The sequence below is a fragment of the Microtus oregoni genome, unplaced genomic scaffold (assembly GCF_018167655.1).
Source record: "Microtus oregoni isolate MIOR12 unplaced genomic scaffold, Mior012 000000F_ref0000247, whole genome shotgun sequence".
Classification (NCBI taxonomy): domain Eukaryota; kingdom Metazoa; phylum Chordata; class Mammalia; order Rodentia; family Cricetidae; genus Microtus; species Microtus oregoni.
The window spans coordinates 34313977-34337721 of record NW_024543059.1 but is presented as its reverse complement, the minus strand read 5'-3'; the positions used below and the strand labels follow the sequence as shown (position 1 = coordinate 34337721).

Sequence of the window (23745 nt, the reverse complement as noted above, 5' to 3'; positions counted from 1 at the left end):
TAGCTTCTCTTAGATATGCAAATATGTAATTGACAAAAGGAAAAATTTGCCAAATGCAAAAATCAATCCTATTCCATATTGTTAGGGTGATAGTTGAAAGAGAATCATAAACTTCTTCTGCAACATTTCTAAAAGAAGTTATTTTCCAAAACTGTCAAAAATATTTATCCCTAGACACACAGGAAACATTGACTCTAACTTCCAGAAAAAAAAAAAAGATAAAATTGGGGTTTTAAAGGGTAAACGTATAGAAATCTTAAATGCCCAGTAAAATTAAATGAAAGCAAAGAAAGAGTGAAAAATGCTTAGCATAATGACATCCCTCTATGAAATGTTAAAAAGATGGAAAACTCTCTACAATTAAAACAATTAGGAGAAAACCAATAAGAAATGCTGAAGGCTAAGAAAAAAGAATTATTTTCTACTTTACAGTAGTATTGATTGGCCTTTGTATTAGAAAGGTCAATGTTAAATCAGTTCTAAAAAATCACAAGAGTGTGTATTCAGTATGGAATACTGGTGTATAAAATCATATCTACACAATAAAATATAATAATTTTGTTGGATACTTACTGCTTCCAGATTCAGTGTTGCACATCCTGTTGTGTTTGGCTCCTCATGCTGTTCTGATCTCTCACATACTAACTCTGCATGGATTTATTGCTCCATTGTTCCCACGGTTTGAACATTCTGACTTTTCTTCATGTTGCAATTAGGGACTTTATGCCTGACCATTAGAACATAGTTAGGTTGTCTAGTAAGTTGCCTAGTTACCCATGTACAAAAGGAGAATTTCTCCTTTCCCTTACCCTTTATTTACCTCAATTCTTCTCTTGAATAAACAAGTCTTGATGAGAATCCTGTCTTGTCTCCATCTCTAGTGTCTCTTGTCCCATCTATTCTCACTTCCCGTCTAGGGACTCTGTTGACATTCAGGTAGGCAAGGGTAGAGTGGTGCCCAAAGTGTGTCCCGAACACAGGAGATTCAGTGAAGAAGCTGTTCAGAGGGGACCATATAAAGTGAAGTATAATTAAGATGAAGAAAAACACAGGAATCTGCTGTGTCTTCTAAACCTCGGAGAGCAGAACAGTGATCACTGGACAAACAATTACTTAGCATGAAATGAGACAGGCATTCAAGGTGTGAGGGGTAAATACAAAAATTAAAGTATAGGGTTTTTTGAGTATATTAAAGATGTTTTATAGATGAGAAAACATGATAGAGAGTCAGAGAGGCTCTTGAAGATTACTGTTAAGCATTTACCAAGAACTGTTCGTATAACTGTCTTTTTTACTAGAATTAATATTTTTTTTTTATTTTAGAGGTATTATGATTTTGGAGTGGGCAATGTTATTGGGATAGAAGAGAAAGTATTATTAAAAGATAAGTTGGACATAATGCATAAAAAGGAGCCTAAATATTTGCAATGGCAAATATGAGTTTTTAAATTTGAGAAGGCTCAAATTGATGCAGTCAGCAACAATCCTCTGCTAAGGGAAATTATTTTTTCTATGTTAACAGGGAAGTGGAACTTGTGATAACCCTAATCAGCAGGCTCATACCCCAGTTGAAATACATGAATAACTGAGAGAAATAGGCATGGGAGCATGGGAGCATCTTCGCTCCATGGGAGAGAACGATGGTTCGTGGATTAAAGTTATCCAGAAATCTAATGAGCCTTACATTGAATTCCTAGTTTGACTAAAACAGGCAATAGAAAGACTGTAATTGGAGAAGAAGCAAGGAAATAACTTCTGAATAGGCCAAACATATAAAAATGTAAAGGTGTGTTATAATGAGCTATGCTATCAGTTCAGGAAACAGGAAATATTAATATTTATAGGAAAATATGAAAGATATTCCATCTGAAAGAAAAGTGCAATTGACTGCTGAAACTATGGCCACCATTTATTATAATTTGTAAATTAAAATAAAAATTTAAAAGATTTAAAATGCTTTGGATATTGGAAAATAAGTTTCTTATCAAAGAATTTCAGACAAAAGAAAAATTAGTTAAAGAGCATATTTAAAAGGCCTTTTTGAATAGGTTATAACCTATGATCACATGCAAAATGTCTGAAGATCTGATATTTGAAAATTTGGAAATGCTCTAAGGGATCTTTGGTAGCCTTTTCCTTTGTTAAGGATGACAGTGTACATTTACATACTAATGCTAATCATCGACATGTTAAAGATAAAAATCCATTTTGATATAATAATCATACTTTTCCTTGGACAGCCGAGTAGAGGGTGCCTGAACTGGCTTTATCCTATAGCCACACTGATGAATATCTTGCATATCACCATAGAACCTCGTCTAGCAAAGGATGGAGTTAGAGACAGAGAACCACATTGGAGGACATGGACTGAGATCCCAAGGTCCAAATGAGGAGCAGAAGGAGGGAGAACGTGAGCCAGGAGTCAGGACCACGAGCAGTGCATCCATTTACTTAGACTGTGGTGCTGATCTAATAGGAGCTCACCAAGGCCAGCTGGACTCGGACTGATGGAGCATGTGGTCAAACAAGACTCTCTGAATGTAGCTGAAATGAGAGCTGACTGTGAAGCCAAGGACAATGGCACAGGGTTTTGATTCTACTGAATGTACTGTGTTTGTGGGAGCGTAGTTTATTTGGATGCTAGACCGTAATGGAGGGAGGACAACGTTGAACTTCCCACGAGGCATGAACTCTGACTGCTCTTTGGACTGGAAAAAGTGGGTGAAGGGGGTGGAAGGAAGGGAATGGAAATGGGAGGAGGAAAGTAGATGGAATTTTTTAATAAAAAGAAAAAATTCCATTTTGATAAATTAATCATACTTTCAAGTCCATTACATTTTAAAACAGCAAATTGAAATTTTAAAAAAGGAAGATTTTGGTAAGAAATAAATATGAAATATTTGAAAGAATAATTGCAACTTTACATTTATACATATTAAGTTTCTTAAATCTGCCCTGAACGGATATTCTAGTAAGAGTAGATAAATATTTTGCTCATACTCCAAATGTTGAACTAGCAGAAAAATTGCCATAAATACTGAATTGCAGCCTTCATTTCTAATAGTGAAAGGGACCGGGTATGGTATTGTTTGTTAAGGATGAGTGACAATTATGACTCCTGAAGTAGACGTTCCAATATTGGCCCTGGTAAAATTATACTCATGGAAGTGACCTCTCCAATACTGATCTTCACCATGATCACCAACTTGGGGTTAGGTAAAATCTTTTGTGCTCTATGGTCAGATTATTGTTCAGCAGTCCAAAAGACCAGTTACAGCTGAATATTTTTTCTGGCCGTATGTGCTCTGTTAATTGTCTCTTTTGTTCAGGGATCAGCTGTAAATTATTGTGCTTATGTCTTTTGTACACCTATGTTTAAGCCTGTCTTTTGGGGAGATACTGATGTTTTAGTGTATATCACTGTAAGTATCCTCTCTCCTCCTTGGAATGACTTGACTTATCTGAATAATTTTGATGGGACCTCTTATAATTTTACTTATATGGATGATAGAAAGCCAATAAGCTGTGAAATGGTCTTTGTCTATAAGTGGGATTACATCATTGGTTACGTCCTAGAATTAAAATTTGTAGATCTCGTACTCATCTTCAAAGGCTTTCAGCATGTTAAATTAATCAGACCTGGTGCAATTATAATAATTCACAATGAATTATTGTATCCTGTATGACCAGATTTTACATATTATAGTTAAAATATCAGCCATTTATTTGGAAGACTTCTTTGGCTAAATTTGGCAAAATAATTGAAAATAAATAGATCCATTGGTGCCCATATTGTCAACTTATTAACACTTGTTCTGAATGGAATATTATCATTTGTGATTTGCTTTATGTTACCAGGTGGAATTGATTCGAGAATGAAATGATAACTGGAAGACATCTACTGGCATGGGGAGATGGAGGAATCAGTGATAATCACATTCCTTACTCAAAGACGCTACTGCAATTTAGAAGATTGTGGCTGCCTTAAACCTGTTCAGCTTTTAAATGGCTCATTTATATCAACAGAAGTATCTGCTTGCCGGGCGGTGGTGGCGCACGCCTTTAATCCCAGCACTTGGGAGGCAGAGGCAGGTGGATTTCTGTGAGTTCGAGGCCAGCCTGGTCTAGAAGAGCTAGTGCCAGGACAGGCTCCAAAGCTACAGAGAAACCCTGTCTCGAAAAACCAAAAAAAAAAAAAAAGAAGTATCTGCTTCTACTTATAAATTTCATTTATTTGGAAGTAGTTATGTTACTGCTTGTGTACCAGTACCACATGCATTTTTGTTGGAAGAATTAATTTTACAACTGGAATTAATTTTTATGAATGTTAATTGTATTTATATATTAATTCCACTGTTAAGTTTGATCCTCATAATCAATCACTTATGATATTACAACAGTATACACATATTTGGCTGCCAGTAACTTGGGTCGTTCTTGGGCTCAAAATCCTCTAGATAATATTGTAGAATTCTTCAAAAAGATATTGAAAAGATAAAGCACATGTTCGGTATAATAATAGTTGTCATTCTTAATCTTATTGCTATTTTTCTACTACTTCTGTGGCTGGTTTGTAGTTTATAGAGACAGAGAATTGTGACCAATATGAGTACTCCAGCCTCATGTCATTTATCTGTACTCTCTTATCAGTGACATCTGACTTCAGGGAAAATGTGAGTGCGTGTGTGTGTGTGTGTGTGTGTGTGTGTGTGTGTGTGTGTTTGTGTGTGTGTGTGTGTGTGTTTTGGTATGGGCATTCTTCTAGTACATAGGCATCATTTCAAAGCTAGCATACCTGAGAAAATCTTTGGGTGATAGCCTACATAGCCGGTTGTCTCTGTCATTTATTCCGCATTTGAAAGTTGCTTCTTTGTACTTCCTTTTTATGTAATATTATTTTTCTCTCAATTTTTCAATGGGTTTGTATACTATGTAGGCATCGTTACATTCCTCTCATGACTTGGACAAGCCATTACTAATATCAGACTTAGACTCCTTAGGATAGAATTCATTGAAATATTTATGATAAATTTCTATCTTGATATAGTTTATGATGTGTGTAACTTTACTTTTTGTTTTGTTTTTCAAGACAGGTTTTCTCTGGTAACTCTAATTTTGATACTTGATATCTGTTCTTATTTGTATGTAGTTTTACAATGGGTTTAAAACTCTCTTATTTCAACAAAAGGGAGAGGTCCTCTGGGAACTCCTTAAGACAATGGCTTTGGATGCTGGACCACATGAACATGGTCTTGGCATACTATAACAACAGATTAGGAAACATGCTCTTGCTCATTCTTGTCAGTCTGATTCTGTTCCCTGTTCCCTGCTTGTGCAGAGGACTGTTGATCTGAGAGGCTACCCCCAAATAAAGAATCCTTTATTATAATCAATGCCAAAATGATGCGGTACTATTTTATCATGATGCTCTAAAAATAGTTTTTCCTCTATGGTAGTACACATTTAATTCAATATGAACTTTGCTACAATAGGATCTAGCTCAAGGAGTGGAATATTTGAGGCAATTTCTAAAATTATTTTCTCAGTTATCAAATTATACCATGAAAATCAGTTTTTTATCTTAACAAATGTTCTCTTCATTCTCTAATGTAATGGTAAATATCAGCATTTTACACCAATATTACTCATGCACAGCTGTTCAAAGTGCTAAAAATTGGCAGTGTTTCTTCTAATTACACCCTATTAATACCTACTACTTACCATTATTCTTGGACTTAAAAATACTTCATGCCATGTGTATATCCAATTTATATCCCAAAGAAAAGGATACCTTATTTGAAGATAGCATATCATAAGGAGTAGATCTGTCGGCAGATAATGATGGCTTGTATCCTAAAGCCCTGACTTGAAATAACGAATCTGAAACTATATTATTTACAATAATGTCTGGCCAATAGCTTAAAAGTAATGCTAGCTTACTCCTATATCCTAAAATAACCCACTTCTCCTAATCTGTGGAGCACCATGAGGTCGTGGCTTATTGGCAAATTTCAGCAGATGCCAGGAATGGTATCTGTTTCTGGCAGCAGCTTCATGACTTCTCAGTGACTCTTGCTAATTTTTCTATATAGCTCCTTCAGGCTTTCTTTACTCTGCTAAGACATTGGTGGATTCAGCTTACTTATTAACAAATGGCAATACAAGGTATTCACAGAATATATCACCTCCCAAATCAACTTCCCTTTTCTTTCTAAATAAAAGAGAAAGGTTTAATTTTAACATACTAATATTGCATATAAAAACAGTTATCTAGCAATAATCACAGTTATAATATTCATATGTATCTTATATTTTATCATAACTAAGGAAAACTATACTTATAACTATTTATTCTGTTTTATAGTACCTAACATTTCATTTCCTGAGTATCCTCTTGTTATAATGAGGAAGAAAGACATCCCCTCTGGTGATCTGTGTGTTTGCAGGGATGCTCTTATACTCGAAAATGTAGATTTTATCCTTCCAACAACTCAGTCTCCACAAGCTTTGTATCCTATGTTGCATCATTGAAAAGAGGATTGATTGCAAAAATAAGTCTTCATCTCGACGGAAGAATGTATTGTTCCAATAAAAGGCAGGTCCTTAAGGTTCACTGATTCTGCTCTACTGAAGATAGAGCAAGGAACATCTAGGGCTTTTTTTGTATTGTATGACTAGGTCATTTTAGCAAACCTAGGCAGCGGTGATGAATAGCTGAAAATATTAAAGTAAGTTCAGCCTAAGGGGAAGTCGGGAACAGACATTTAGGTTGTTGAAATGAAAATGAACCTCATTTGAGAAGGCCCAAGCGAGAAGTAATTCAACCTATTTCATTCTCTAGGAAGTTAGCTGGGGCCTTGTACTGAATCAGTAAATCATATCGATCTAACTCTTTGAATCATGTATCAGTTTCCTGTTGCTGCAGAGACAAATCACCAAGCATTTGCTGTTTGAAAGCAACACAAGTGGATAATACTCCTGATTGTTAGTGTACAAAATGGGTTTTTCTGATCTCACAACAAGATGTTGTTCAGACTGCTTTCCTTCTGTGACTTTTGTTCAGGAGTCCATACCAATGTCATACAAATAGACGGGTGACTTCCTGCCTTTTCAGTGAATGCTTGTGTTTCTTACCTTATCTTTTAGGTCCCTTATCGTCTCAATAAAGACCTCTGTGGGTATACTGAGATAGCTAATCTAAATAGTACACAATCACTTTCACATCTCATAATCATGACCTTAATTGTAGGTACAACATATTGTTGGCCATACGAGGGAATGTTCACAGACTCTGTTGATTAAGAGAAAGGGATTTCTAGATTTATCACACCTGTCACAGAAGAGGAAAGAGTTCTTTGGATTCTAATTTGAACGCACATGCTTCAATTAAGCAGAGGCATAAGGAAGTAAGCACTGTGAGACCTCGTAGGTGTGATGATAATTTTAACATCTCTCTGTGCTCTTTCTGCTTTGTGTTGCATCAGCAGTAATATAGGTGACCACCACCATTTCTGTGGTGATATTTTTATATCCTCAAAGGGAAGGAGAGAAGCAATTTCAGTTTTATATAGATCTTATGGATAAGAAAATGTTGGCAATATTAAGACCATATCATTTCCACAAGATATATTTCCTCATAAAGATGTACAAGAAGGTATGTTATTTAAAGAGTAACATTTTATCTGCTCTGGTTCTTTTTTTCTCTGACATCTATCTCTATGCAACAAAAGAGGAGACAAGATAAAGATTTGCATTAATGAAAGGAGGTACAAACTTACTAATTCAATTGACACATTGTCAACACAGAAAGCACATTTCATCACAGTAATTAGGTTTGACAGGGGCACATTCTACAGAAAATGTATCCAATTAGAAACAGAGTAAGTAAACCAATGATAGAAAGAAGATGGTCATGTGTGAACCATGCTAGGGGAATGTGTGGACAGGTAGCGTGTGTTATACAAAGTACAGAACTAGATCCTCTTGTTAAATAGAAAGATGTCATACTCAATGATGACAAGCTTTGGGTCAATGCAAACATACAGGCTTTCGCTAGCATAGTATATACAGCAACAGACAGGTAAGAAACTTAAGATGTATTAAATGGAAGAAGAAGGGTACATAATGAAAGAAAAATTGAGTAAAAGAGTGAAAAGAAACATAGCACAACAAAGGCAACATCCATTTTGCTAATCTGGGACCTCCAAGAGCAGAAACAGCACAAAAGAAACACAAATACAACATGAAAAACTTGCAGTGGTTAACGATATTGTAAAAGGAGTATAAAGCTGGGAAGTCAATGCTTCAAGGGAATACCTGATTCAGAGAGGCACAGATCTCATATGGAGGGTTCTGGTTTTGAAGTATACTGAGTTAAAACATTCATCATAGATTATTCTGTGGAATCAGAATGTGCTGGAAAAGAAAGAATAGAGGCAGAAAAAAAATGAGATAATAGAAACATTACAGGACACAACAACAAAAATTGTCTCATTCAAAAGCACAGGATGAACAGGAGAATGTGAAATAATAGCAAAAGTACAATAGTTTTGTTCTCTGCAAGACTGAAAAGATTTCTACATTCTTTTTTTCTGAAAATGTACTTCAGCTTAATAAAAAAAAAGTGTGATCACATTTTAACCCCTCAAAGTTAGGTGAGGAGATATGTATTTCTTCTTAATTAGCGTTCTTAACTCTGAGACAGTAAGAAAGTGCCAGAGTGGGAAACCAGGGATTTCTGTTAAAAATTTTACTGAACCCACCTTTTTCTGTGTCTAGACTGCATCAAACATGAATTTATTGTTCCATTCTCTGTTCGTTTGTTTGTTTGCATTGCTTAATTTTAACTCACAAAAATATCACAATATATGCCCATTGAAACAAAAGAGTGTAATACAGAAGTTAATATACCATTGCATGTACTTCCATATCTTCCCACTCCACGTTTTCTCCAATGGGTAAACGATGGTTTAGAGGGTTTCCATTCAGATAACATGCCTGACTATGAATATGATACTGATGTATTTATAATTAGAAGGATCTTCATAGACTTCAGCATTATCTTTTGTAACATTATTTGAAATAGTACTAAATGTTTTTCTGTTTTTACCAAATTTTACCTATTTGTTATAATTCTTGTATTAATTTATCAGGTCTTTAAAGACATTTATCTTTATGTTTAGCATTCCTGATCATTCTTAGTCTTTAAGTTAAAACTGTGGATTATTGCATGTTATGAAATGCTTACCCAATATCTCAAGAAATTAATTATGTGGAGTTTATTATTTAATCTATTACTCTTCAGTAAATATTGGTTTTTGGCTACAAATCTTTTCCAAGTGTTGTCAAATAATGGGAAAAAGATTAACCATTTTATCCCTTATTTTTGGTGGTCATAATATCTTAAAAAAATATATGGCTAAGTAGTATCATTTTTTCTTGTAGCCACAAGTAATATCACTTTCTGGTTCTCAACTGGAAGATTGCCCCATCAAGAGCTCTTCAAAATGTTTGCTTACATTTGATATGAGGAACAAAGCAAGTTCAGTAAATTGTTATTTGGTGCCAGGTTTTACCATGGTGACTTATATAACTTCAAACAAACTTCATCAAACAGCTGAAAATAAGAGAAAATGTAAAAGGAAACAAAAGAAAAGGTAACATTATGTGCAGAAAAACCTAGTAAACAACTGTAAGTCCCATAAGAATCAGGAGGTTAGACAGTGGAACAGAATGCTGAAATGCTAAACAACAAAACAAAACAGGCTAACGTGTGCAATCGAATATAATAAGTACAAAAATCTATAAATCTAAAATGCAGTCAGAGAAAATAACCTTCAAATGCAAAGGTCAAATAAGTGATGTAAATAGCAGACAGAATTGTCAGCAATATTTTATACCAAAAAAGCTAAAGGTATTTTTCTGTTTGCAAAGATAATACTCATTGAAACTAAGTGGTCTACAGGAGAGAAAAGTTAGAATAAGTTGTAAAGTTTCAATATTGTCAACTCATTAAAGGATAGTAGGACAGTTAGATTATTAAGTTCAAAGGTGTGGTGATATTTTGCTTGTGTTCTAAAAAAATAAAGGTTGCCTTAATATCAGAGAGCAGAGCCAGCTACTAATTAACCATAGAGGTCTGAAGGCCTGTAGAGACAGAAAGGGTGGAGAGAGGAATATAAGGTAGGAGGAGATAGGAGATCAGCCGCTTTTTCTTCTGAGGTGTTAGCAAGGTAAGAGTTAATTGTGACTTGCTGCTTTGTCTCTCTGATCTTTCAGCATTTACCCTATGTCTGGCTCCGAGTTTTTATTATTAATTCCAAATAGAACTCATGCAACACAAAGAAACAGGCTTGCAGAAAACTCCCTGTTTATCTGGCTCTTAAAAATCTTTCCAACACTACCATCAGACCTTCAAATTTTACCTGAGCTTTAGCTCAGATAGTATTTTGTAGATGTATTCATGGGGACTGCACTTCATAACACTTTTTTAGTCTATTTATTTATTTATAATTTCCATCTCATCCCATCTTCCCATTTCCCTCCAGCTTCTTCTACTCATCCTCCCCCTCCCTCTCCAGACATAAGAGAAGTCAGGGTGCCCAACCTTGTGGGAAGTCCAAGCCCCCCTACAATCAGGTCTGGGAAGGTGTGCATCCAAACAGACTAGGCTCACCAAAAGACAGTACATGCAGTAGAATCAAAATCCAATGTCATTATCATTGGCTTCTTAGTTAATCCTTATTGTCAGCCACATTAAGAGAGTCCAGTTTGATTACATGCTCGTTCAGAGCCAGTACAGCTGGTCTTGGTGAGCTCTCATTAGATCAGGCCTACTGTCTGCGTGGGTAGATGCACCCCTCACAGTCCTGACTTCCTTGCTCATGTTCTCCCTCTGATGGGGAGAGCCTTCTGTTTTGTATTAATTTCATTGGTTAAATAAAGAGACTGGCTTGGTCCTTTGATAGTACAGAAAATTAGGTAGGCAGAGTAAACAGAACAGAATGCTGGGAGAAAGAAGCCTAGTCAAGCAGTCTCCATGATTCTCCCACCAGACAAACATGCAGGTTAAGATCTCCCTGGTAAGCCACACCTCGTGGGGCTACATAAAATTTCAGAAATGTGTTGAGGGAGCGGTGGGGCCGCGTCCCCGGCACCCAGCTGCCTGCATGGTTTATGCCCCACAATAATTACGCAGAAACTCTATTCTTTTAAACACTGTTTGGCCCATTATTTCCAGCCTCTTATTGGCTAGCTCTTACATATTGATTTATCCCATTTCTAATAATCTATATAGCCCACTAGGTGGCTTACCAGGGAAGATCTTAACCTGCTGCTGTTTTGGATGGGAAATCATGGCGACTGACTGACTCAGCTTCTTTCTCCCAGCATTCTGTTCTGTTTACTCCGCCTACCTAATTTTCTGTCCTATTAAAGGCCAAGAAGTTTTCTTTATTAACTAACCAATTTAACAACAGATAGAAAGATGGCCCACCTCCTTCAGAAATGGGTTAGATCAATACGTAAGAGTTAGCCAATAAGAGGCTAGAACTAATGGGCCAAGCAGTGTTTAAATGAATATGGTTTCCATGTAATTATTTCGGGGCATAAGCTAGCCAGGCGGCTGGGAACCAGATAGAACACAGCCTGCAGCACATACAACATCCCTCCTTCTGCTCTTCATCTGGGATCTGGGAGCTCAGTTCAATGCCCCAATTTTGGTCTTAGTCTCTATCTCCATCCCTATCCAGATGAAGTTTCTATGGTGATAGGCAAGATATTCATCAGTGTTGCTATTGGAGAAGGCCAGTTCAGGGACCCTCTCCTCTGCTTCCCACAGACCTAGCTAGGGAAATCCTCTTGGACACCTGGGAACCCCTCTAGAGCCAAGACTCTTGCCAAACCTTAAATGGCTTCCTTAGTTAAGATATCTTCTTCACTGCTCCTACAATAAAAAATATTCACAGATAACATGACCTTCCAAAACACCTTCCCTTTTTTTCTAAATAAAAGAGAAAGATTAACTTTGACATAATGAAATCTCTTATAAAAAACTGGTCTAGCAAGAATCACAGTTCTTTTTTTTGGGGTGGGGTGGGGTTTCGAGACAGGGTTTCTCTGTGGCTTTGGAGCCTGTCTTGGAACTAGCTCTTGTAGACCAGGCTGGTCTCAAACTCACAGAGATCCGCCTGCCTCTGCCTCCCGAGTGCTGGGATTAAAGGCGTGCGCCACCATCGCCCAGCAAGAATCACAGGTATTATATTCATATGTATCTTATATTTTATCATAACTAGGGAAAACTATAATTAATTATAACTATTTATTCCTCAACTCCATGAATTTCTCCAAAAGGAGATGATATTACCTAAGTTAACAGGAATTCCATTGTATGCAATTTCCAAAACTCTAGAATTAAGAAAGTCGTCTGACTGCCTGGACAGTCATCCAAGGATATTATGTAACTTTATAGGCACATTTCTCTGTGGGTCCAGCATGTCTAATATTGTATAATATTAGACAAGATACCATTAAGCAGTCCAGGCAAAAGCAGTTTCTTGTCCAAATGGCTAGCAAACTCCATTAGGAGCCTGCTAGATGCCCATCTTCCTCTTGAAGTAATTGGTGCTACCAGGAACAGATAAGTATGTGTCTCAATGTCATGAAAAGTCCTAAGTTTTGAAAACATTTAAATATAATATTTTGTTAAACTTTGAGAAGCTTAAATAATAACTATCCATCTGAAATATATCTCTGTAACTCTAGAAAAGGTAAGTAACCTGACAACAAACTTGACTCTTGTAGATGACTCTATATTAACCTATGTTTCAAAATTATACATTTTATTTTAAACTAGCTGCACAATGCAATACCTTAATCAGGAGCAGAAATATATATATATATATATATATATATATATATATATATATTATAATATATATAACAAATTTATTAAATTTATATTAATAAACCAAAATCTATGCCAATGCATATCTCTATTGTGTATCATGCTTTAAATGTAACCAAACTGTATAAAAAAATTTTTTGTTCATACCTCTTTCCTAACTTCTTCCTGCTGTTTATTGGGCTAAGTATTTGGAGGAGTTTATTTAGACCTTTAAGTGCATCATTTTCCCTTGAATCACATTTATCTTGAGAAATCCACAGGTTTCCATTCTCTTTGCAAAGGAAGTATAACCTCTTTTCCAAAGCAAATATCCTTACCTATATCCAAATTTTTAAGTCAAGATAAGTTTAATGCACACATTTTGGTTTAGATTAGCACTACATGCTATGAAATATCTTTCTGTACTTAACTCATTAACAGTCAAAAATAATCCACAGTAATATACATAAGCCAGTCTCCCTGTGTATTTTCATCTTTATATGACTTATTTTTCTTTACTCATTTAATCTATGACTGTCTATACTCTGTCTATTTAAATACTTTATTTACTTTCAATCAGTTGTTTATTTTTATTGCTATAACTGTTTTTTGACCAGAAGCTTTTTAAATGCTAAGTGGACAAGGCTAGGATTAACTCTGCCATATTGCCTGTCAGTTCCATTCAATCAAACATGTTGAAGGCATGTATACTGCCTTTGAGAGCCTTTGTCTCAGATCCAGATACAAGCTTGGTTCTCATCAGATATGTGTTGCCATTAAGTAAGTTGTAGAACTCTGCTCACAAACTCCAGATAAATGCTCTGCAGCCAGACCACCAGAAAGAGTTATAGTTGATCCTGAAACTAACATAAACCAGGATGCTTTCTTAATAAATCTTGAAGATTTTATGCTACCACTGAGTCAGGAAGCATTCTCTGAAATAAAAAAAAAATCATTCCTCTGCTTGCTGCAAGCAAACAGAGCCCACCCAAGAAAATGCTACTACCAAAAAATCTATGTGTAAATCTATCCTTTTTATCTAGCATTCCTTTTTCATCATTCTCAGGTTTTGATGGATATAGTTGACATGCAGGTAGTTCATTCCACCATGGCCATCCTGACTTAAATAATAACTCAGAAACTTTATTCTTTGAGTACTATTTGGCCAGTTGCTTACTCTATGTGTGTTGTAGCTAGCTATTTTATCCTAAACTGACTAGTATTCATAAATCTGTTCATTAGTTCAATAACTTACTGGAAAAGTTTTGGCAGGTTGCTGTTGAGGCATTTGCCTCTTGCAGCAGCTACTTGTCTTCTCCTGGAATCTGTCTACTCACTCTGTCATTTCTTTCAGCCTGGCTTTACTCTGTAAAGACATAGGTTGAAGGCCTTTTTTTAATTAACCAAAGGCAATAAAACCAACTAAAAGCATACATCACCTCTCACTTCAGGAGAACATATTAAAGAGAAAAAAAATAAGGTTAGGAAAAAAGAACTCCAACAAAAGAAACTAAACAAAATTAATTAAAAATCCAAAATTGTGTAAGCACAGTGACATCAGAAATTTTAATGCCCACACAGCTACAAACACTCTCAAATTCCCACACATAGCAGGAAAGTCATGAACAAAAAATTCATGCGAAATCAGAAAAGATCAGCTTTTACTGAACAATGATATTGATAGTTTTAAAATTCAAAATGATAAGCTAAAATGGGTACATATAATCCCTACATTCCTTATTCAATTTATGTTAGTTGTGTATATATTTGTGTATGCACAAAATGTAAAATAACTTCACATAATTATTGTATTATTTGATATTTTCCAATGCACATATTTTACTGAACGTAGCAGGAAAAATTGTGAAGTAATATAAATACTGTACTTACACATTATATTCTAAACTACATAAAGCAATTGTACCAATTAATAAATGAATTATATATATATATATGTATATTTGAGGAAATACATATAAATATATGCAATACATAAACTTACATAAATATTTGAAAGGAACTAAAAATATCACAGTACAGTTGGTGAGATATTTTGAAAAGTGTACCTCCTATAATATGAAAGAATAGGATATTTTAACACAGTTACCCATGTAAAACACCAATCCACATAAAATAAAAATAAAATTAAAAAAATTAAAAATAACTTGACTTATAAAGAATCTTCATCTGGCGATGGATCGAGAGAGAGACAGAGACCCAAATTGGAGCACCGGACTGAACACTTAAGGTACAAATGAGGAGCAGAAGGAGGGAGAACATGAGCAAGGAAGACAGGACCACGAGGGGTGCACCCACCCACTGGGACAGTGGAACTGATCTATTGGGAGCTCATCAATGCCAGCAGGACTGGAAGTGAATAAGCATGGGATGAAACCAGACTTTCTGAATGTCAAGACAATGAAGGCTGATGAGAAGCCAAGAACAATGGCACTAGGTTTTCAATCCTAATACATGAACCGGCTTTGTGGGAGCCTAGCCTGTTTGGATGATCACCTTCCTGGTCCTGGATAGAACTGGGAGGACCTTGGACTTCCCACAGGGCAGGGAATCTGGAATGCTCTTCATTCTCCAGAGGGAGGGAGAATTGAGTGGGAGGGAGAGGGAGAGGGGGAGAGGAGTGGGAGGAGGGGGCGAAGTGTCAGAGGAGGGTGAGGGAAATGGGAGATGGGGAGGAGGCAAACTTTTTTTTCCAACAGCTTAAAAAAATTAAAAAAATTAAAAATACTCCTTCAGTGATACAAAAGATAGTAAAGATTTGTGAATTTCATTGTCACCTGTTCTGAGGAAGTGTGATAATATTCAAAGTAAATTAGAAACTAAGTTTTATGTAGGTATGTTATTCTGAGAGAATGTATAGTTCTGATGTATTGCCACCGTTTATATCTCTGACATATATGTGTTATATGCAAATGAAAATATGATGCTCCATTTGATAGAATGTACAAAATTCAAATTAATTTCCCCTGAGTCTATCAACATCCATCACCTAGATCTCATCAGTGGAACTGCTTATTAATCCCACCAATGCATGAATTCAGAGATTTGGATGTGTCTGCTGTACTCTTCCTTTGATTACATATGCACGTGATGCTTAGATCCCTCAGGTTAACTCTAGTTTTTCATGGTAGTTTGGCTTTTGAAAATCTTAGACATATTTGTTATATTAGTACAGAGCATAACATTGAGAATACCTACAGCTATGCTTTAAACTTGTGTATTCAGAGAAGAGATGAAAATACTACTGCCTTCTCTGCCTTTGAGATACTCACTCCATACCAGGGATCACTTTAGTCTTCTATTATGGAATATCTACCTATTTTCTACATAGGTCCTAAGTGTACAAAAATTTAGTTCTTCATCTCTTGGTTGTTTCATTCAATGGAATAAAGATGTGGTTATTGCTAGGCTGTTCATGTTAAATTGGGCAGCATAGTGAAAATTTGCAATAGATATTATTCACACAACGCGTAAACTTGTCTTTCCCTAGATTGCTTTATGATTAATACCTTCCATGAACTTTCTATCTGTCCTTAAGTCTGGCCACAATACCATTCACAGAAATGCTGTCTTTCATTCAAGAATTTTTCTGCTATGATTCCAGGTGACACAGAAAATGTCTATATTGTTCTCACACCTCTTTCCCTCACAAATCCAGCACTCATATTTGTGACATCCAATGGGACCATCTCTGGTGCCATCAACACATGCCTAAGGGCCAATATGTAATAATTCAACATTGACTGCTACTTAGTGCTATACATTCTAGTTTTGGTTATAGGGATGAGCAGCTGAGAAATGGAATATAGCCACAGCATGCCTAGTAAGGATCTGCAATGATGAAAGTGTTATTAGCAGTCCTTGCCACACACAGCAGTAGTGTGTTTTTTCAAATTGTTCCTGGAATATGAACCAAAGACAAGAATGATTTCCATTCTACCAATAGGAACAAATCCTGTGGTAACCATGGAGATGTCCATCAGAGCTGCTGCCTCATTCTCCCTCCCTTAAAAGATGTGGTCCAGCAAAAAAAAAAAAAAAAAAAAAAAGAAAGAAAGTAAAAGTGGATGACAGAAAAAAAAAATAAAACACGCAGTTTATCTCAGACCACAATCCAATTATCCAAGGGGAAAGCACTGCGAGGGAATTAGTAGTTGATCATATATCCCTCTCTTCCTGAAATCCAACATTTCTGCCTGAGGATGGCTGATTATAATTCCTCGCCGCCAATTGCAGCTTACTGGTATCACATTCAGAAATGCCATGTCATACTCCATAAACACACTGACTGTGGAATCTGCCACTTGAAATTTTCAGAATCCGAGATGCCGGAAGTATCCCCAGATATGGCAATTATCGTAGTGGGTACTCCAGTGGTGCATATGATCAGTACATTCCCGGTTTCTGTCAGGTATTGACTCCCAAACTAAAATTTGATTACAGAAAATGAGTAATCAAAGGCTAATCAAAAAATTAAAGATATAAAGGCTGAAGCAGTGATTTCAGCGACTCGAGCACATTTCCTGCACTGCAAACAGGAACAGGTGACTCTTAGCAGAAGCATGGGGAATCTCAGAAATTCTGTGCTATTACTAGGTATCTATAGCTTCTGTCTCCTGCAGGTCTCTGCAACAGATTTTCTTTCTGAGTTTGTTTATAGCCAATCTCCTGACTAAATTCCAGCTAAACGCTGGACTTTAGCCAGGAGACTGGCTGGCAAAATCCCTCAGTGCAGTCCTTTTTATGTTATCTAGGAACCAATAAGAAGAGAGCTCTCAAACCTGAAAGCACAGGACTGCATTTTACATCGTGATCTCATCCGGAGCTGATGATCCATCTGTGTCTCCCTCCTGCCTCTGTGTTGTAAAAAGACGCAGAGCCATTTGAAGGGGAAAACAGGATAAAATATAATTTACCCTTTGTTTTGCCTCCAGTTAACAACAGACAAACCTGCCTAATTAAGACTGGTTGCCACAGCAACATTGTAGCTGCTTTTGCCTAGATTCTAGCTGTATACATGAAAGCATCCATACCTACCTGTGGTTTTTTGATTGTAACTTCGAGCTGTTAATTCCATCTGGCATCTTAATTTTTTTCTGATCTGTTTATTTTTATGTATTTGTTTATGCAGTTGAAATATAATTATTTATGTTTTTTATACCACATGCAATATGTAATATTTAAATATAATATATTATTACAATGGTTCCTGTAATTGAATTACAATACATAATATATTCAAGTCCATTAGAACGTTGTATAGGGCAATGGATGTATTGTAGAAAGAAATATTACTTTTAAGCCCTCCTGAAATAGACCTGATTGTAATAAAGTATGCCTTTTGTCTTAACGATAAAAAGTGAATTCAAGTTAATTCTTTTCTTGTAAAAAAATTAAATATATTTATATTATTAACATTTATATTTGCCTGTTTTTAAGACTTTTTTTTTTTGGTTTTTCGAGACAGGGTTTCTCTGTGGTTTTGGAGCCTGTCCTGGAACTAGCTCTTGTAGACCAGGCTGGACTCGAACTCACAAAGATCAGCCTGCCTCTGCCTCCCAAGTGCTGGAATTAAAGGCATGTGCCACCACTGCCCAGCTTTGTTTTTAAGACCTTAGAGATATTTGCACCCCCAACTTTGCAAGAACCTTCTTTCATATTGTTTCTTACCATATGTAATTAATATACCTGAAATATTGTCTTAATATAAATTTATAGGTATTTGTTTTTAAAATCCACTAGATTCCAAACAATAGAATTCCTCTCAAAATTTCATAATCACTATTAAAACTGAACTATATTTTCTATCTTTAATGTATGTAGTATATATTTAAAGAAGTTGTATGTCCATTATTATAAACCATCTATTGGTACATAAGTGCCCTACATGGAATGCTATGCTAATAATAATTCTATATTTCTTTCTCAATTAGCTCAAGACTACAAATAGCTACTATCATTAGGGTTTGGTTTCATTGTCCTTTTTCTATGCATAGTGCGTTTTTGAGCAATGGATATACTACAAAAATTATGCCTTTAGTTAGAATTGTTGGAAATTCATTAGGACAAAACAGCTTACATATTTTACCAATAGTGGTTTGATGGAGATATTTACTAAAACTTGTGAAATTGAGATAGGTTTCTTCATGTGAATGAAACGTGTCATTCAAGACTAGCTGGCCATGAATACTCAACCTCCTGTTACCACATTTCTCTAATGTCCTGGAATTGTACAATACCAGCATGCCTGCTTTGGAAAACAAATATTCTAAAAATGAATCCAGGTTGGCACATTTTCAAATGAGCATATTCCTGACTGTTTCTGTTTTCAATGTAACCGTGAAGGCATAAAAATTAAGATAATGAGTATAAATCACAGGCCACATAGTTAACCACTCTAAAGATCATTGTATTCTACTTACTCACCAAATATGATATGGTCCTCTATACACCAATTTTAAATTATATTTTCTTAATAGTAGATAATAATATCAAAAAGTAGAAAAATGTCTGGGTTATTCCTCTATAATCCTTAAACATATAATATAATAAGAGCAACATGGAAGAAAATCCATGGTCATTGGCCAAAAATAGATTTTTAAAAAATGTGGTCACATTTACACAATAAAGAACTATTCAGCAGTAAAAATAAGGATTTCTTGAAATTTGCAGGCAAATGAATGAAACTATAAAAATCCATTCAAAGTGAGGTAACCTAGACCAGAATGATGAGGAGGGTTTGTACCTAATCATAGGTGAACAACAATAATAAAGCATAGAATAGGGAACTACACAGGAAAACAGAGAAGCTAAGTAATAAGGGGAAAATTAAGGGAAAAATGATAACCCTGGGAAAAGGAAAAAGACAAATATCATGAAAAAATTGGGAAAATATGGATGTGGTAAAAAGGGAATGCAGAAAGTAAGGCTAAAGAGAATAATGAAGAGGAAAGAACTGGAAGTAACAGATTTTAAAGATTGGTTAGTGAAACAGATAGTGATGAAGGAAAAAGTTAAATTCATTGACAGAAACATTATGGAAATAGCTAAACCCTGGAATTGGAGGAATTCAGAAATATGACCATAACCTAGACCCTAAGTAATAGTGGAGATGGTACTTGAACAGCCCTTGCCTTGTTGTCAGACTGATAACTATCTTAAATGTCATCATCATAGAACCTAAATCCAGCAAATTATGGAATCAGATGCAGAGATCCACAGTTGATCACATGGCTGAGTTCCTAAAGCCCAGTTGAAAAATGGGAATTGTAAGAATACAAGCAAGAGATCAAGGTCGTGATGGGAATACCCACTGATACAGCTTACCTAGGCTGATGGTATCTAGGAACTCTGCCTGACACTGAGGAACTAGGATACTAACAATCTAAGCACTCTGATTGTGAGGGAGAGTTGAATGACTGGGGCAGACTGTGGGCCCAGGCCCAGTGGGACCAGGATTGATTCATCCTGCATGTTCTGATTTTAGGGAACCCATTATCTGGAATACTATCTAGCAAAGTCTAGATATAGTGGGAACAAACAAATCAAATATGAAATGTTCATATGAAATAAAATAATACCTATTGAAATTATTTTTGTTAGTGCTATGTTTTTTAAGATATCATGTAAATCATATGTAAACACGCAACAAAAATACATTAAAAAGCAAAAGAAAGCCTTTACATATAACATTGTTATTTAAATGTGATTAGGCATTTGAATAATTTCAATTTAAGACAAAATATGAGTTCTGAATTATATCCCTGTACTAGGCTTTCTTTATCTCCTTGGAAACAAAGTCCCAGTGTTTTTACTCTTTGCAATTGTATTATTTGTTTATGTCATGTCACAGACTGTGGGTGGAAGCATGACTAAGAAAATGAGCCTGTTTATTAATCCCATATGGAATACAGTTGTAGATCATAGCCCAGTCTGTGGTAAGATATTTAGAATCTTCTGGGCAAGTTGATATTAAATGTTCATGATGTCGGCCTTCATTATGTAGACATGAGGATGGCATCACTGCTGAGTAAGTTAAATATGTGAGGAATAAACATATTTTCTACTAAGAATACATATAAAATAATACATACCACCACTATTATGAATAAATTTAATCATAAAATTTCTCAAGATGATAGCAAAAATGGCAATTTATGTGGACATCAGCATAAAAATAAAATGAAATAAAAAGAGAGAGTGTATTAACTAATGAAGAACATGGTACAAAATATTGCTTCATATTGTGTGAATATATGTACTTGTAAATGATTTAAGAAAGATTCTGACTGGATATTGTCTAAGTAGTATAAGTTTAGGCTGAAGAAACAGACAAAATAGTAGTTAGGAAAAATCGAGGACTATCAGTATCATGAGAAGCTGTGGGAAGTAGATGTAATTGCTATACTGAGGAAATATCAATCCATATGGCAAAGCACTTATAAGAAATATAATTAATTTAATATTTATATGGTAACCAGTAATGACCTGAGCAATTTGTTGAGTGTTTAGAAATAATAATAATTTTCTCAATTCTTACTCAGGAACTGTCTAGAGAGAAACAAAACTCTGTTTACTAATGACATTCTGATGTGGGTAACCTAATTATGATAAAAAAATTAAAAATAGATATCTAAAAGTTTTTAAGCAATCAAAAATAAAATCAAAAGTGGCTTTGAATAAGTGTTTTTGTTCAGCTACAATCAATGCAAGTGGAAAAGAGTGGAATGGCTCTTTAAGAGATATTTTATGAGCTGGGTTCTGGTGACTACCAGCAACATAACTCTATTAAGTGTTCCTTCATCCAAATAATTTATAATGTTTATTAACAATGAGCTGTATGCTACTCAGTGTATGGATAGACACAATAATGTCCCAGAGGTGCAGTGATAATCATGGCTCCCTGCGACCTCAGCCATGAAGCTCATCTCAGAGTGACCCAAAGGTGAGGAGCCAGCACCAAATGCCATGCAACAAGACTTGCTTTACTATGAGCAGTGTTAAATTGCAACTAATATTGTAGTTTAACATTTGTCTCATCTAATCAAAGAACAATGCAGATATTCAGTAAAGAAAGTTCAGGACAAAAAAAAGACTCTAGACAGACGGCTGGGTGTTTATAGATACGCAGGTCTTTTTTTAAATTGTTATTTCATTAAATAAATGAGATAATATTAACGCATCACCAATAAAAGGGTATTATGTAATTGCTTTCTTTTTACTTTCTCTTCATTAATTTTACATTCTAAATAAATTTCTCCCACAGACTCTCCTTCCTCATGCTTGGCTCCCCACAGTCCATCCTCATCAATTCCTCCCAAAGGATACTCCACCCATGGGGAGGCAATATAACTTTACATATTAAGCTGAGGCAGTTCAAACCCTACACCATCAAGAAGAGGAAGACATCCAAACTAATGGAATTGTCTCTAAAATTATATCTTGTATCAGAAATGAGTCCTGGTCTCCCTCCCAGCACCTTAAATTGAACAAGCTACACATCTATCTCCCACAAGCAGATAGCCTAAATCAGTGGAAAATAGACTTTATCGCAGTTAGTATAGAGTTCATGATTTCCCATGAATTTGTTTCTGTTCTATGTAAGTTTCTGAAGATATTCAACTTCCCTTGCTCATATAATTCCTACTTGGTTGGCATTTTGGTATCTCTTCAGACCATTGAAAATTGCCTCTCTTCTAATAATATACAAGTATTAATAGGAAAAAAATCTATCACATCCCAACTTTAAAACAACTGCCCAGTTTCCAAAATCACTACTATATCTGAAGATTGTATTCTTTTCTCTCTTTACTGACAACTCAGTTCATTTAAGCAACTTGTACGTCGTTAAGAATGAATCTACCTACTGGACCATTAGTAGCCAATTTTGGTAAACGTCCTTGAAAAAACATCTAATGTTCTTTCTCAGTGATCTCACTCCAATAAGGATCAGGCATCATTCATTCTGTCATTATGCATGCTGGGATTTCTGAATTTTTGATATGGCATGAGACTTAAGTAGTTTGTTCTATTACTTGGAATTCATGAGTTCACATGTGCTTATGTGAATCCTTTTCAATGTGTCCAAAGGTCAGAGAGTTCAGACATAATCTTGCACCTTCAAGAGTATAAGCTAGGATGCTTTGACCTAAGGTGTTGCTACAGAACATTGTGCCAAGGAAAAAGAGTATTTTGGCTAGTGTGTGGTTACTTTCTGTTTGGAGATGTATGGGTGAAATTACTTTGTTTGTTCTTTATATCATGGCAAGGAAGTCTTGCCTCACACCCAATTTTATATTGAGGTACATAAGAACTATGAATAATAAACTTGAGACAGATCACAATATTCACTGCATGCCCTAGAAAATCTATAAATTTTCTCTTGTTAATTAATATCATAATCTTAATCCCAACTGGGAATAGTTCAGTAAAGACCCTGAGTGATGGCTCTCAGAAGTGACGCTTAAGTATAGTGGTATAGCATTATGGATACTGTAATTTGACACTACCACAGCTCTTAAGTAAAAAAATAAGTGCTTGGAAAATAATTAAGATGAACATGGGTTGAATAACATGGATTATAGTTGTAAATAAATTTGAAATGGGGCAGAAAATTAGTAGTTAACTTACTATACAAATGCTTGGAGATGTCTAAAAGTTTCGTAATTTATTATTTTTATTACTGTATAAATAAAAACATTCAAAATTTCTGCTTCCCCCCTCCTCCTACTTACCTCCCGCTACCCTTCCCTTTTTCCTTCCCCTTCCAGTACTAAGAGAGGGAAGGTTTACCTATCCCGTTGGAAGTCCAGGTCCTCCCCCCCTCCAGGTTTAGGAAGCTATGC

The 23745-nt window shown here is 35.5% G+C and overlaps 1 long non-coding RNA gene across 1 annotated transcript in view; it reads right to left on the bottom strand.

Annotated features, from left to right (window-relative positions):
• Positions 1 to 830: 830 nt before the first annotated feature.
• The window catches only part of LOC121450712, a 34252-nt gene continuing 11337 nt past the window's right edge, over positions 831 to 23745 (bottom strand). Inside the window, exons 6-8 of the long non-coding RNA XR_005974634.1 lie at positions 14139 to 14249; positions 8317 to 8415; positions 831 to 997 (exon numbers count right to left, since the gene is read on the bottom strand). This is a non-coding gene — a long non-coding RNA (uncharacterized LOC121450712). The remainder of the gene's footprint in view (positions 998 to 8316; positions 8416 to 14138; positions 14250 to 23745) is intronic.